Source organism: Geotrypetes seraphini, chromosome 8 (assembly GCF_902459505.1).
Source record: "Geotrypetes seraphini chromosome 8, aGeoSer1.1, whole genome shotgun sequence".
In the NCBI taxonomy this organism is placed as follows: Eukaryota; Metazoa; Chordata; class Amphibia; order Gymnophiona; family Dermophiidae; genus Geotrypetes; species Geotrypetes seraphini.
This window is the reverse complement of record NC_047091.1, coordinates 112,603,614-112,617,872: the sequence shown is the minus strand read 5'-3', so window position 1 is coordinate 112,617,872 and position 14,259 is coordinate 112,603,614. Positions and strand designations below refer to the sequence as shown.

Below are 14,259 nucleotides of genomic sequence, written 5' to 3'. Positions count from 1 at the left end.
ACCTTCCCTCCCTTAAGTTTCTTTATGCCGCGAAGGTAAGGGGGAGGGAGGGAGATTCTCAGGACGCTGAAGGGCGGTGAGGTGGTGAGGGAAGAGTGGATGCTGCGGGGACGGGGCGGTGAAGGGGACGGGGCAGTGATAGGGACAGGGATGGTCCGGTGACGGGGCAGTGCCAGGACAGATATTTTTCCACGTGTCATTCTCTAGTTTCTGCCTTAACAAAGGCAGGACACTTTACTTTGCAATTGTGTCCACTGTCCAAAGCATCTCAGCAAGACAATGATGGGTCACATGGCATCAACAGTTCATGTCAGTCCCTTTGCTCGACTTCACCTAAGAACCTTGGCATCACAATAGTCTGAGGCAACGGATCTTTTGTCCTAACAGATCAAAGCCCCCTTACCACTTCGTCAATCTCTTTGCTGGTGGTTGAATTCAGCAAAACTCTCCAGAGGTTTGCTACTTCATATTCCGCCACATCAGAAGATTTTCTTGATGGATGTGCCCACGTATGCTTGGAGAGCTCACCTAGACAGCCTCAAAACTCAAGGTTTGTAATTTGCTCGAGAACAGAAATTCCACATTAACTTGTTAGAACTGAGGGTGATACGCAGTGCTTTCAGAACATTTCAAGATCATCTTTCCAACTAAGTCCTCCTAGTTCAAATGGACAATCAAGTAGCGATGTATTACATCAGCAAGCAGGGGGCACGGGCTCTCTTCCTCTGTTAGGAAGCTGAACACATTTGGAATTGGGCAATTCCTCATAATATATTTCTCAAGGGCTGCTGAGCAGGGATGGTGTGCATCTATTAGAGAATAACACAGGGAAAAAATTTGTCCCACGTCCCCACGACCACCGTCCCTGTCCACGCCCTGTCCCCACGATCACTATTCCCGCCCCATCCCTGCGACCATTGTCCCCGCAGCATCCATACAAGCCTCAGTACTGCAGTATTTAGCTTATTCCTTCCTTAAAAATCAAAGTTCTGGCTGCTGAACTAGAGTAAGAGATGTTCAGCTGGTAGGTCTTTGTTTATAAATTTTTATCAACACAACTAATATACTACTTTGTTTTAAAGCAAAAAAAAAAAGAAAATAGAAATTTTTTTCTAGTTTCAAGTTTTATTAAAATTTGATAAAATGCTAATCATACATTCTAAGCGTTTGACAATTAAAATGGGGAACAATTAACAAACTTATTAGTGACACGACATTACTTACATGAAAACAGCAGGATGGTAGGGATAAATTCAATTTTAAAAGAAAAGAGTACAATTAAGGTTAAAAACAAGAGAGAAATGGAAGTTTCAAGTTTCTTTATTTTTGATATACCGTCTATCAAAATATATGTCTAGACGGTGTAGGAATCATACATGTCTAGGAATCATATCAGTGTTGAATATAAGTAAAACAGAATTTAAATAAGTAGCTTTTACAGTTGCCCTTAAATTTATCTAAATTTTTTTAAGACCTTAAATGTGATGGTAATGAATTCCATATTGTAGGGGCTATAGTTGCGAATGAAGTAGCCCTACATGTACTAATGATTTTTAAGTATGGGACATAAAGAAGGTATTGAGAGACGGATCTTAAAGTTCTCAAAGTTCTCAAAGGCTCATGAGGAATAAGGAACTTATGAATAAAAGCAGGTTCCTTAGAGTTCATAGTTTTAAAGGAGATTAAAGCAATTTTATACATAATACGTATATGTAATTTTATATGTAATACGTATTGGTAACCAGTGTGCACTTTTTAGCAAAGGAGTGACATGGTCAAATTTTTTTTTGTTCGTTATAATTTTTATGGCAGTGTTTTGTATTAATTGTAAGTGTCTGATGTCTTTTTGATAGTCACCTTTGAATAGGGAATTACAATAGTCGAGTTTGGAAATTATGAGGGAGTGAATTAAAATGTTAAGAGACTGAGGATCAAGAATGTTAGCTAAGAATCTGACTATTCTGAGTTTCCAAAAACAATTCTTGACAACTGCGCTAATCTGAAGGCGATAGGACAGTTTATTGTCAATCATTACACTGAGGATTTTGATTGAACTAACAAAGTTTATTGGTGTGCCATTGATGGTAATCGGGGATGTTAAGTGAATATTTTATTTCCATGGAAAGAGGAGAAAATTGGTTTTGGAGATATTTAGTGAAAGCATATTATCACAAAGCCATTGGCTGATCTTATCAAGTTTTAAATTGATGAGATTGATGTCATTAGGATTGGATGTGTCAATGGGATGGATAATCTGAATATTGCCCACTAGGCGTACACGGTTAGACTGATGGATTGGCATAAAGTGAGCAAGGGGCTTTCCTCATCTTCTCCTCATTCAATTCCTTCCATACACGGTCTGCCTTCTCTCTGTGTCTTCCATTTGCTCTATTACTATGCCTCTCCTTTCCATCTCTCTCTCCCTCCACCCCCACCCCCACTCCCGAATTGGTCTGGCACCCATCTTCTTCCCTCCGCTCCCACCATTGTCTGGCATCTCTGTCTTCTTCCCTTCCAGCGTCTTCTCCCCACTCTCTCTTTCCTATTTCCCTTCAGTGTCTGTTCCTTTCCACCACCACCCATCCCTCTTACCACCCCCCTTCAGCGTCTGTTCCTTTCCACCACCCTTCAGCACCCTTTGCGTGGTCCGAGCATCTCCCTCTCTCTTATCTTTGTGGTGCGTTTTACTTTACAGGGTAATTTGTTCAAGCCACCGGAGCCTGCCTGAAGCCGCGTGCGTCTGCAGGTGGAAGCTTCTCCTCTGACTCATCTTCGGTTGCATCTGAGGAGAAGCTTCCGCCCGCAGACACACATGGTTTCAGGCAGGCTCCAGCAGCTTGAACAAATTACCCTGTAAAGTAAAACGCGGCATGAAGGTAAGGGGGAGGGAGAGAGATGGATGCGGCCGGCAGGTGGAAAGGATGGAGGGGGCTGCGGGCGATTGGTGACCGTGCACATTCCCTATCTTAATTGTGGAGACAAGGGCGGTGGATGGCCTTGTCCCTGTACCTGCAGTGAGCACTTCACCCCCCACCCCCCAACCGTTTCTGCGCAGCTAACGGCGGGTAACAGCCACCATGTCATTCTCTAGCATCTATCAAAGAAGAGAAGAAGTGTCTTTGCTGGCAGGCTGGCTAATCTATTGAAGAGGGATTTAAACTAGAAATGATGGGGCAGGGTGATCAAAACTCCGGGATGCGTATAAACCCTCAAGTAAGTAAATCACTGAATACCTCTACACAGATGGGAAAAGGGGGCAATGTCTGGAAAGCAGTATATATTAATGCTTGAAGTATGGGAAACAAGATTCTGGATCTAGAAGCTGTGATGGAAGAAGAGGAGTTGGATACAGTGGTGATCACGGAGACATGGTTCACGGAGAACCATGACTGGGATGTAGTTATACCAGGCTATAATTTGTTCAGGAAAGACAGGATAGGAAGAAAAGGAGGGGGAGAGTAGCATTATATGTTAAAGATCATATTAAATCCACACAATTGCAGGATCTGCAGGGCAAGGAAAGAGTCCCTGTGGATCAATTTGGAAAGAGGGAATGATGAATATATTTATATTGGTGTGATATACAGGCCTCCTTCACAGACGGAAGAAGTAGATAGAGATTTAATAGTAGACATTCAGAATACCTCTAAAAAAGGGAAGTCTTGCTAATGTGTGATTTTAACATGCTGGATGGGCATATATATGCTTCTACAACTGGACAAAAATTAGGCAGACTCCAACTTTCATATCAATCAGGAAATGCGATTTCCTGCCTTCACACCCTTGGAATTGAGGAAGAGTGATAAAAGTGCTGAAATAATTGGATGTGTGCAGAGTGTTACTGCAGTATCTGGAGGTATGAACAAATTTCAACTGTTGGATTATTTCTTTGTACTAGCGGGTGCTGCCTGTAAAGGCCAACCAACTTCAAAACCAACTGTTTCAAAATGGATCTCTTCAGCCTTTATTGGAAGTGGAAAGCAAATGTCTATCTGTAAAGGTACACTCAACTAAAAGCATGTCTTCCTCATGGGCAGAATCTTCAGCAGTGTTTCCGTGAACGTATTGAGAGGACCATTTGGCACCTCTACAGAGTTCTTTCAAAGTTTTACAGGGTGGACGTAGCAGCCAAAAAGGATTGCCACATTCGCATCATCCATTCTGTCAACAAGCTCATCTGTCTCACCCTAAACTCAGGGGGACTGCTTTGATATGTCTCAACAGGTTCAGGAATGGAGTGTCTGTCTCACTAGAAGGAAAGATTAGGTTCTTACCTTAGTAATCATCTTTCTAGTAGACAGACACATTATTCCTGAAGCCTGCCCTGTCAGATGTTCATTTGCCTATTTATTGCCTCGAACATGCTGGGGAATCCAGACATTTAGTTTCTTTCCTTTATCCAGCATTGACAAGGATAGAGAATCTCCCACACTTTTAGTGCAGATTGCATTCCAGTAGGTGATTTCTTTGTTTTCACCTTATGCATTGCAAATGGTTAAGATTTGTTTTATCTGTTAGATGTTAATGATATGAGCAAAACAGATGTTTTTCGGGATCATTCCCATACCCCCTCCCTATTCTGTTTCCTCTCTAGAGCTGACCATCTGCTTTGGTACGAACTGAGGAATTGGAAGACAGCCCAGAGTAATGTGTCTGTCTACTTGAAAGAAGATCACAGAGGTAAGAACCTAATCTTTCCATAGCAAATCTCGTGAAAAGTAGAGATTATTTAAGAGAACAAATATTTCAATAAAAATCATGGAAAACAAGATGAATGAACCTGATAGCCCAGAGACCAGCAGAGGAGAGGCAGCGTGGGAGCCCTGCTCCGCCCCTCTCCCCGACCTGCGAGGGACACGACTTTACCTCCCTGCAGCGCGGCCATTTGTTCCAGAGCCCAGAGACCAGCAGAGGAGAGGCAGCGTGGGAGCTCTGCTCCGCCCCTCTCCCCGACCTGCGAGGGACCCGACTTTTACCTCCCTGCAGCGCGGCCATTAGCACCAGAGCCCAGAGACCAGCAGAGGAGAGGCAGCGTGGGAGCCCTGCTCCGCCCCTCTCCCCGACCTGCGAGGGACCCGACTTTACCTCCCTGCAGCGCGGACATTTGTTCCAGAGACCAGCAGAGAAGAGGCAGCGTGGGAGCCCTGCTCCGCCCCTCTCCCCGACCTGCGAGGGACCCGACTTTTACCTCCCTGCAGCGCGGCCATTAGCACCAGAGCCCAGAGACCAGCAGAGGAGAGGCAGCGTGGGAGCCCTGCTCCGCCCCTCTCCCCGACCTGCGAGGGACCCGACTTTTACCTCCCTGCAGCGCGGCCATTAGCACCAGAGACCAGCAGAGGAGAGGCAGCGTGGGAGCCCTGCTCCGCCCCTCTCCCCGACCTGCGAGGGACCCGACTTTTACCTCCCTGCAGCGCGGCCATTAGCACCAGAGCCCAGAGACCAGCAGAGGAGAGGCAGCGTGGGAGCCCTGCTCCGCCCCTCTCCCCGACCTGCGAGGGACCCGACTTTTACCTCCCTGCAGCGCGGCCATTAGCACCAGAGCCCAGAGACCAGCAGAGGAGAGGCAGCATGGGAGCCCTGCTCCGCCCCTCTCCCCGACCTGCGAGGGACCCGACTTTTACCTACCTGCAGCGCGGCCATTAGCACCAGAGCCCAGAGACCAGCAGAGGAGAGGCAGCGTGGGAGCCCTGCTCCGCCCCTCTCCCCGACCTGCGAGGGACCAGACTCCTCATACACCACCACAAGCCAGAGTCTAAACACATAGGCGATTACCTTCATCAGAGAGGAGAGCAAACAGAAACTCTCTCCATCCACCCCTCAAACAAAATGGAAAATCACGCATACAAAAACATACTTGCCCTCCTAATACTCTCACTACTCATTTCAAACTGGCAAACCACAGGATATCACCTATCACCCATCCCAATTCTGACAGCAACCTACAGACAACCACATCCACCCAGAAAAAAAATCCACACCACCAGAACCCTTACATCTTGCCCACTGACCAACCAAGACCACATTCCCACCGTCTGGGGAAAACGACCACCACCAAAGCACAAAACCACCACACAAAAACAACAAACACCACCAAAAAATATCCTCTACCTCAATTGCAACCTTAACTCCAACACAAAACACACCTCGTTAGCCTGTGCCTACATGAATATAAGATCAATTAGCCCAAAAGCAAATCTAATCAAAGACTGGTTAATCAAAGAACAACTAAGCTGTCTCTTCCTAACCGAAACCTGGCTAACATCCAACTCGGACCCATGCATAACCGAATTCTGCCCCAAAGGTTACAAATTAGAGCTGGTTTGTCGAGAAAACAAACGAGGGGGAGGACTAGCGATTATAGTAAAAAACACCCTCAACCTAAAAGTGCTACACAAACAATCAACCCCTCACTTAGATCTTCTTGCATGCCAACTCTCCGACAATACACTCACAGACACCTTAAACTGTCTGCTATGCTACATCACTCCAGGAAAATTGAACACCTCAAAACTTGAACTCGAAGAATTCTTATTCCAGAACTCTCTAACCTCTAAATATAACTTGCTCCTAGGAGACATCAATCTCCACCTCGAAGACCACACATCCAAACAAGCAAACGAAATACTCTCATACCTCGACGCCCTATCCTACCAGATCCTCAATCCTGAACCCACGCATGAAAAAGGCCACCAACTCGATATAGCAGCATTCGCGTCTCACAACCTCCACACCCCAAATATTCACATCGCCAACGGCACCTGGCATCCCTCTCTTTGGTCAGACCACCACAAATACACTTTCACAATCAACTAGCCTCAAAATAACATAAAATCTAAGCCACAAAAAACAACCTTCAAATCTAGACAGAAAATTGAACCAGCCACGTTCTGGGACAAAGTAGACCCTGCAATCGTCCTCACAGACCACACAAACTTCGTAAAACACTGGCGCACCCTAAGTAAAACAACCTTGAACGAGCTAGCCCCAGAAAAAACCAAACACAGAACCTGCAGACCCTCAGACAAGTGGTTCGACTCTGAACTCCTCCTACTAAAAAGGCATTGCAGACAACTCGAAAGATCTTGGAGAAAAAAGAGAAATGACCAAACCAAATCCGCTTGGAGAACCCAAATCAAACTATATAACATCAAACTCAAGGAAAAGCACAAAACATACTACACTAAGCTAATTAGTACAAACACCTCCGATACAAAAACACTCTTCAACTTAGTAAAAAAACTTACGGACACAAAACCATTCCTTGCCACTCAAGGCAACAAAACACCAACAGCTTCCCAACTAGCAGACCATTTCAAACACAAAATCATCAAAATCAGAACTACCTTCAACAACTCAACTACCACACACGATGAGATAATAACAACCCCCACAACGGAAGAAGCCATAACTGCAGACAGAACATGGTCCACCTTCCCAACTCTACAATGGCCTGATTTGAACCGACTATACAAAAAATACAGCCACACCTCATGCGACTTGAACTACTGCCCATCTTATCTACTTACAAATGCCTCCCCTAAGTTCAAAACCAGCCTCACGCAATGGATACAAAGCACTCTCATAGAAGGCCAATTCCCGCAAGATCTTGGAGAGATTATAATCACACCTCTACTGAAAGACCAAAAAGGCCCTATAGACACACCTACCAACTATAGACCTATCGCTTCGATCCCATTATACGTCAAGCTGATTGAAGGACTGGTGGCTCAATACCTCACCAACTACCTAGCTGACCACAATATACTTCGCTCATCTCAATCAGGATTTAGATCTTACCACAGCATGGAAACACTACTAGCAACACTACTGGACATAGCCCGACAATACCTCAGTAAAGGACACAGGATCCTAATCATCCAACTAGATCTTTCCGCCGCCTTCGATCTAGTTGATCATACCATACTACTCCAGATACTGGATGCAATAGGGATCTCAGGGGTGGTTTATAACTGGTTCCAAGGATTCCTTAAAACAAGAACGTACAGAGTTAAGATAAATGATACGAAATCTAACCCATGGTCAAATCCATGCGGAGTGCCGCAGGGACCCATTCTATTCAATCTCTACATCTCTTCCCTCGGTACCATCCTAGACAACCTAAATGTAACATCATTCAGCTACGCAGACGACATAACTATTCTCCTCCCCTTCGAATCCCAAGACCACACCACAACAGGACACCTGGAAACAATACTGGATGAAGTAGAAAAATGGATGACAAACCACAAATTAAAACTAAACTCGGACAAAACCAAATTCTTAATGCTTGAAACGGACAAAAACCCATCCATAACAGACCTGGAAATTAAAGCAATCAAATTCCCAATCCAAACCTCCCTCAAAATCCTGGGAGTGCTGATAGACAGATGCTGCTCTATGCAGACTCAAATCAATAAAACTACCCAAAAAGCATTCTTCACAATGCACAACTTAAGAAAAATAAGGAAATACTTTGACAAAGAACACTACAGAATCATTGTACAATCCCTGGTACTAGGTCTTGTGGACTACTGCAATATCCTATATCTACCATGCCCTACAAACATGATCAAAAAACTACAGACCATTCAGAACACAGCCCTCAGACTAATCTACTACCTCGGAAAATTTGATCACATCACCAATGCCCACCTAGACTCACATTGGCTACCGATTCGAGCCAGAATTCAATTCAAACTATACTGTCTAATCTTCAAAGTAATCAACGGTACTGCACCTGCCTATCTAAACGATCGCCTAAACTATAACCTTCCACCCAGAACAAGAAGAACACTGACACCATTCTCATACCCACCACTCAATGGCACTCATCGTAAAAAGCTTTACGATAACCTCATAGCAACGCATGCAGTAAAACTCGAACCCTCCATTACCAGGCTATTAACCTCAACATCCGACTTCAAAGCATTCCGTAAAGAAATCAAAACGCTGCTATTCAAAAAGTATATACAAACTACCTAACCTCCCTCTCCTCTCCCCCTAGAAATCAAAACACTACTGTTCAATACCATTACAATCTTCCTAATCTCCCTCTCCTCCTCCACTTACACCGACAAGGTTCTACGCACTCCCTGACACCATACCCTCAATCGACCAATAAAAAAAAAAAAAAAATGGAACCTAAATCATCTTCCAAAACCGATTACCTACCAACATATGGAAACAGACAATCTGCTATGTAATGTAATGTAACCAGATTTACCTTCCAATGTTATTATGTCTATAAACTCATTCTGTTATTAAGTCTATACCCTCAACCTGTATTCTCCAATGTCATGTACCCTCCTGGAAATGTCCAGTTCTCTTCCTGTGTAATTCGCTTTGAACCGCAAGGTACAAGCGGAATAGAAATCAGTAATGTAATGTAATGTAATATACAAGCAAAAGTATCTTTGAAATGAATTCTGTGAATAATAGCAGTGCTTTGGAGCAAGGGAGTAACATGACATTAAACTGTAATTCTAGCAGGGACTGTGCAGGGCACCTGTTGTCTCACCCAATAATCAGAATTTTTAGTCTCCACCCCCTGGTAGGCATGGACAACCAATCAGTCTTCTTTGAGGGACTAAAGAAAAGCAAATTAAGATCTAATTTCTCCTTAAGTATTGCATTTGAAGAGTATTCCAAGTAAACTTATTGGCATTAACCCAGGACTGTAAAGATGAAGATTTTGAATTCTAGACCTGGGTTAGAGAAGTGATTTTCCTCTGAGGCACCATGTAAGGAGGGTAATGGCCTGAATTATCCTGTCTAAAGAAAAGATCAATAATTACATCCAATCAAAAGAAGACAAAATTAAATCATCCAGTGGTCTCTTGATATTTAACTTTCTGCAAAAAAAGGGCCTTATTTCTTTGGTTTCATTTTTTGTTTGTTTTTTGTTTTTTCAGGGCATTGTCTATCCAGAAGTTACACGTTCTAACTCTGTCCAGTACAAGGATTTACACAGCAGGATTGAACTATACCTACTAGCCTTGTGTGTGAGCATGCCCTGTGTCTACTTGCCATGACACTGGAAGGGGTTTGGGATGGGAGAACAGGTGGTAGTTCTTTAGGACTAGGTAGGTTGAAGCTGAACTATACTAAATAGGCAGACTACCCATTTGTCCTTGGGAAGGCATGATGGACTGGTGAGCAGTTAATGGGTTAATGTTTGAAACAAGATCTGGTTTCAGTCTCTGGGGGGTCACAAGGTCAGTTTTTTTATGTATGTGAAATACCATAGTATAAGAAGATTCTTTTACTGTGACAAGTCATCTCTACTTATAGAACTGGTGGAGACAATTTATGGAGAGTGTGTAATGCTACCTTTTTTGGTGTTTCATGAACTTTTTAGTTGTAGAAAAATAATCTAAAATGGTCTGGAGTTTGTAAAGTCTTAAATAGTACCATAAGATGCTGTCTTCTTCAATATGCTTATGTTACTTTCTGTATTTTAGAGTATTCATTGCCTGCTCCTGATTTTACATAGATTCTTTATGTATCACAAGGAGCATGGGGGGGTGGAGGAGACAGCCTCTAAAGTTCCAGATTTTGCACATAATTTCAATATCCTATATTTGGGCTACACCATGTGGAGATTGCCTAAAGACACTTTACACTTGTTTTCTCTTCACTGTTTAACATAATGCTGAAAAAATTCCTAAATACCCTCACGATACTTAAGTTTAATAGTGCTTCTGTACTGTATTTGTATTATGTAATTTGGAAGTTTTCTTTTCCACTTTATTTACAGATTTTGGCAGCTACTAATGTTATTGCAGTAATGGGTATTTTAAAGTACAGCAAATAAGAGACATCTTAAAATCTGTTGCAAATCCTTTACCTGTAGAAGCAGACTATAGTTTACAGGTCATCCCCCTCCTTCCCAATACCTGCCCCAGGAAGGACATTTTCTGGGTATGAACTGCGAAAGCCAGCAGTTAAAACCATGGGGTTTTTGAGAAATGGTGCTTTTTACTTGAAATATTGTGACTCCTAAAAATCCTCTTATTTTGTTTGCTTTTAATTATATACATTTATCTATCCACATCTATCAGGTTGTATATTAATTTTCAGAATACAAAGATTCTGCTCCTGAAAATGCTTGTGATATTTAAAAAATTTGAAAAGTTACTTATCATACAACAGATCTTTTGATAGTACAGTAACATTTGACACTGCTGCTTTCTATGAGAAGAGCCACTTGTACTGGTGTTTTGTGTTTTTTTTAATGTTTTTTGCAGTTGCCAAATTTAGTTGTTGTTTTTTTTTTGTTTGCTTTTATGATACTTTATTAGCAGATCTGATTATGCTCATGCCGCCTTTTATAATTTCAGACTCCTGTGCATGTAGGAAAGAGATGGAATGAGGCATCTTAATATATACAGTACTATAAAATATATCACAAGCCATGGATGCATCCTCAAAGTTGGCTTTTCTAAAGGAAATTTAATTATAGTGATACCATTATACAAGTTTGATATAACATAATTGAACCAGAACAATAAATGAAATGCTAGATTTCTTTACCATTTTCTGTGCTCTTATTTTGTAATTTATAGAATCCTTTTAGGAAGATCTAATATCAGGAGTTAAAAGTAATACAAAACCTACTAAGACTGGTCATTTGAATTTTATAAAAGTTTTAAAGCATTTAGGTATTAGGATTACTCACAATGTATAGGAAGATAGCGGCATAACTGGTTCACCCATTTGAACCAGAAGTTAAATGAGTGGCAGAAGTGTACACTTGTGGCTTAACACAAAAGAGGCACCTTATGCAATTTGTGTTGTTTTCCTGGATTGCCTGTCTGGAGCCCTTCCTATACACAAATCTAGCCCAAACATGCAGGCGTTCTGAAATACCAGTGATTCCTTTGCCTACAACATTTCAGGAATATCCATGCATGGGGAGGGCCTCTGATCTATGTGTTTGGACAGCCAGACAGAGGGAAAGCAACAGGTGCTCATCATTGCTGAAGGATGCGTACAAGATCACAGTTTGAAAACTGTAAAATAAAGCTTGCATTATTTCTATAAATTTGAGAATATACTGTAGATATAATTTAGTTACTGAAAAGGTTCTACTTTATAATTTCTTAAAGCTTCTTTCATTGCTTTTGTTTGTGATTTTTTTGTATGAAGCAAAATTGTATTTTGTTCTGACATACATTGGTTCTTTGATGCTTATGGTGATAGCTTTTGTTACAAATGTTTGTATTATATACATATAAAAAGATTTGAAATCAAATCTAAGAAAGCACATTTGTGTCTCTCTGCTTACTTTTGGAGTCTTAGACTTTATTGATTGAAGATGTTTCCTTGTAGGCCCAGAATGAGGGAGAGGTGTAAAGTCTTCATTCATATTCAAATTTTTTTTTAATGGAAGAGGAAAACTTGTTAAAACTTCATTTAAAATAAATCCCTCCAGTCTAGTCTGGATAAGAATAGGTATGCACTGTACTACAAACAGATGGGAATTGCTGAATTTATGATAGTCATTTAGGGTGCTGTGCAGCCATGAACCTGCCACTATTTCTCAGTCTCCAGCGGGATGGTATTAGCAGCCCAGTTCTGGTTTGGGAATACACAATTAATACCCTGTTCCCTTAATGGATGATCTAAATCTTGAGGGTGCTGTTTTTGGTTAACTTTTCTGTTCTTTCTTTTTAATCCAAGGCCACAGTTTTGACTGGCCAGGGAGCAGTCGTGTTGGTTCCATTGTTAGGGAGTGCAAACTCTGGGCTTTAGTTTTCTCCCTACTCCTTCACTGGTGCAGAGCTTCTGCCACTTGTTCCTCCATCACCTCTCCAACTATAGAGGGGTTCCTTGAGTGCTCCACCCCAGGTGGCAAACAAATAGGCAATTAAATCACTAAAAAAAATTTGGCTGTTGACTTCTCTATTCCTTCCCCCTTCCAGCGGTACCTTTAAATCAGGTTATCTTGGTCCTGGCATTTATTCATAGCCTGCAGCCTACTCCAGCACTCTCAATTTGACCTGTCCTACCCCGGTGGAAACAGGAATTTGCATTAGAATAATGTGAGACAGGGTCATCTGGAAAGCTCTGGAGCAGGTAAAAATTATCGATGCTGAGACCGAGAAGACCTGATTTAAGGTACACCTAGGGGAGAGAGAATAGAGAGAGGGGGAGCTATTTAACTGTGGAGAAGGCAGGGAGAAAGATACTGGACCATGAATTAGAAAGGAAGGAAAGATGGGGAGATGGCTGGCTAATGAGGACAGAAGGAAGGAGATAGCAATAACGGATCTAGGGTGGAGAGAATCAGTGCTATTTAAAATATTTATAAATGATCTTGAAATTGGGATGACAAGCGATATAATTACATTTGCAGATGATGCTAAACTATTCAAAGTTGTCAAAACACATTAAGACTGAAAAATTGCAGGAAGACCTTATGAAACTGGAAGACTGGTCATCCAAATAGCAGATGAAATTTAATGTAGACATATACAAAGTGATGCAACACCCAAATAAACCCATCTAAGTGTCATTGGAGACAATACGCTGGAATCTTCTGCACAGTGTGCAGCAGTGGCCAAAAAAGTATACAAGATACTAGGAATTATTAGGAAAATAAGACCAAGAATATTATAATGCCTCTTTAATGCTCCATGGTACAATCTCACCTTGAGTAGTGCATTCAATTTTGGCCATTGTATCTCAAAAAAGATTTAGTAAAGGTTCAAAGAAGAGTGACCAAAATAATAAGGGGATGGAACTCCTCTATATGAGGAAAGGCTAAAGAGATAGGACTCTTCAGCTTGGAAAAGAGATGGCTGAGGGGAGTTATGATTGAGTTTACAAAATCCTGAGTAGTGTAGAACAGGTCAAAGTGAACCGAATTTTTTTTTTTAAATTCCATAAATTACAAAGACTAAAAAAAGGAGGAGATTTTTTTACTCAACAAATACCGAAATTTGCATATACTCAGTCACAATTTGGGGAAAATTCTTATGGCCCCAAAACAAGTTCCTGAAAACAATCCAGGTCATTACAGATATGCTATTTCTCCTTACTGGTTATTGTTCCATTTGTGATCTCGCAATACAGATGATGTCAACAGATGTACCTCTCAGTAATCAACAATTTGTTCTTCAACGATATACTGATTTGTACATCATCATGAGTAGTTTATTGTATTATTTGTCTCTGTGGCCTGTATTATATAGGCCAAACACAGTTGGCCATTAAAATTTGCATATCTGAACATCTTAGCACCATCCGTACAAATAA

The 14,259-nt window shown here is 41.8% G+C and overlaps 1 protein-coding gene across 4 annotated transcripts in view; it reads left to right on the top strand.

Moving 5' to 3' along the window:
* MBD3 (methyl-CpG binding domain protein 3) overlaps positions 1 to 12,265 on the top strand; it is a 155,965-nt gene extending 143,700 nt beyond the window's left edge. For all 4 annotated transcript variants that reach the window (XM_033955534.1, XM_033955536.1, XM_033955535.1 and 1 more), the window contains one exon: positions 9,912 to 12,265. The gene's annotated coding sequence lies outside the window, so the exon portion shown is untranslated. The remainder of the gene's footprint in view (positions 1 to 9,911) is intronic.
* The last annotated feature ends 1,994 nt before the right edge of the window (positions 12,266 to 14,259 follow it).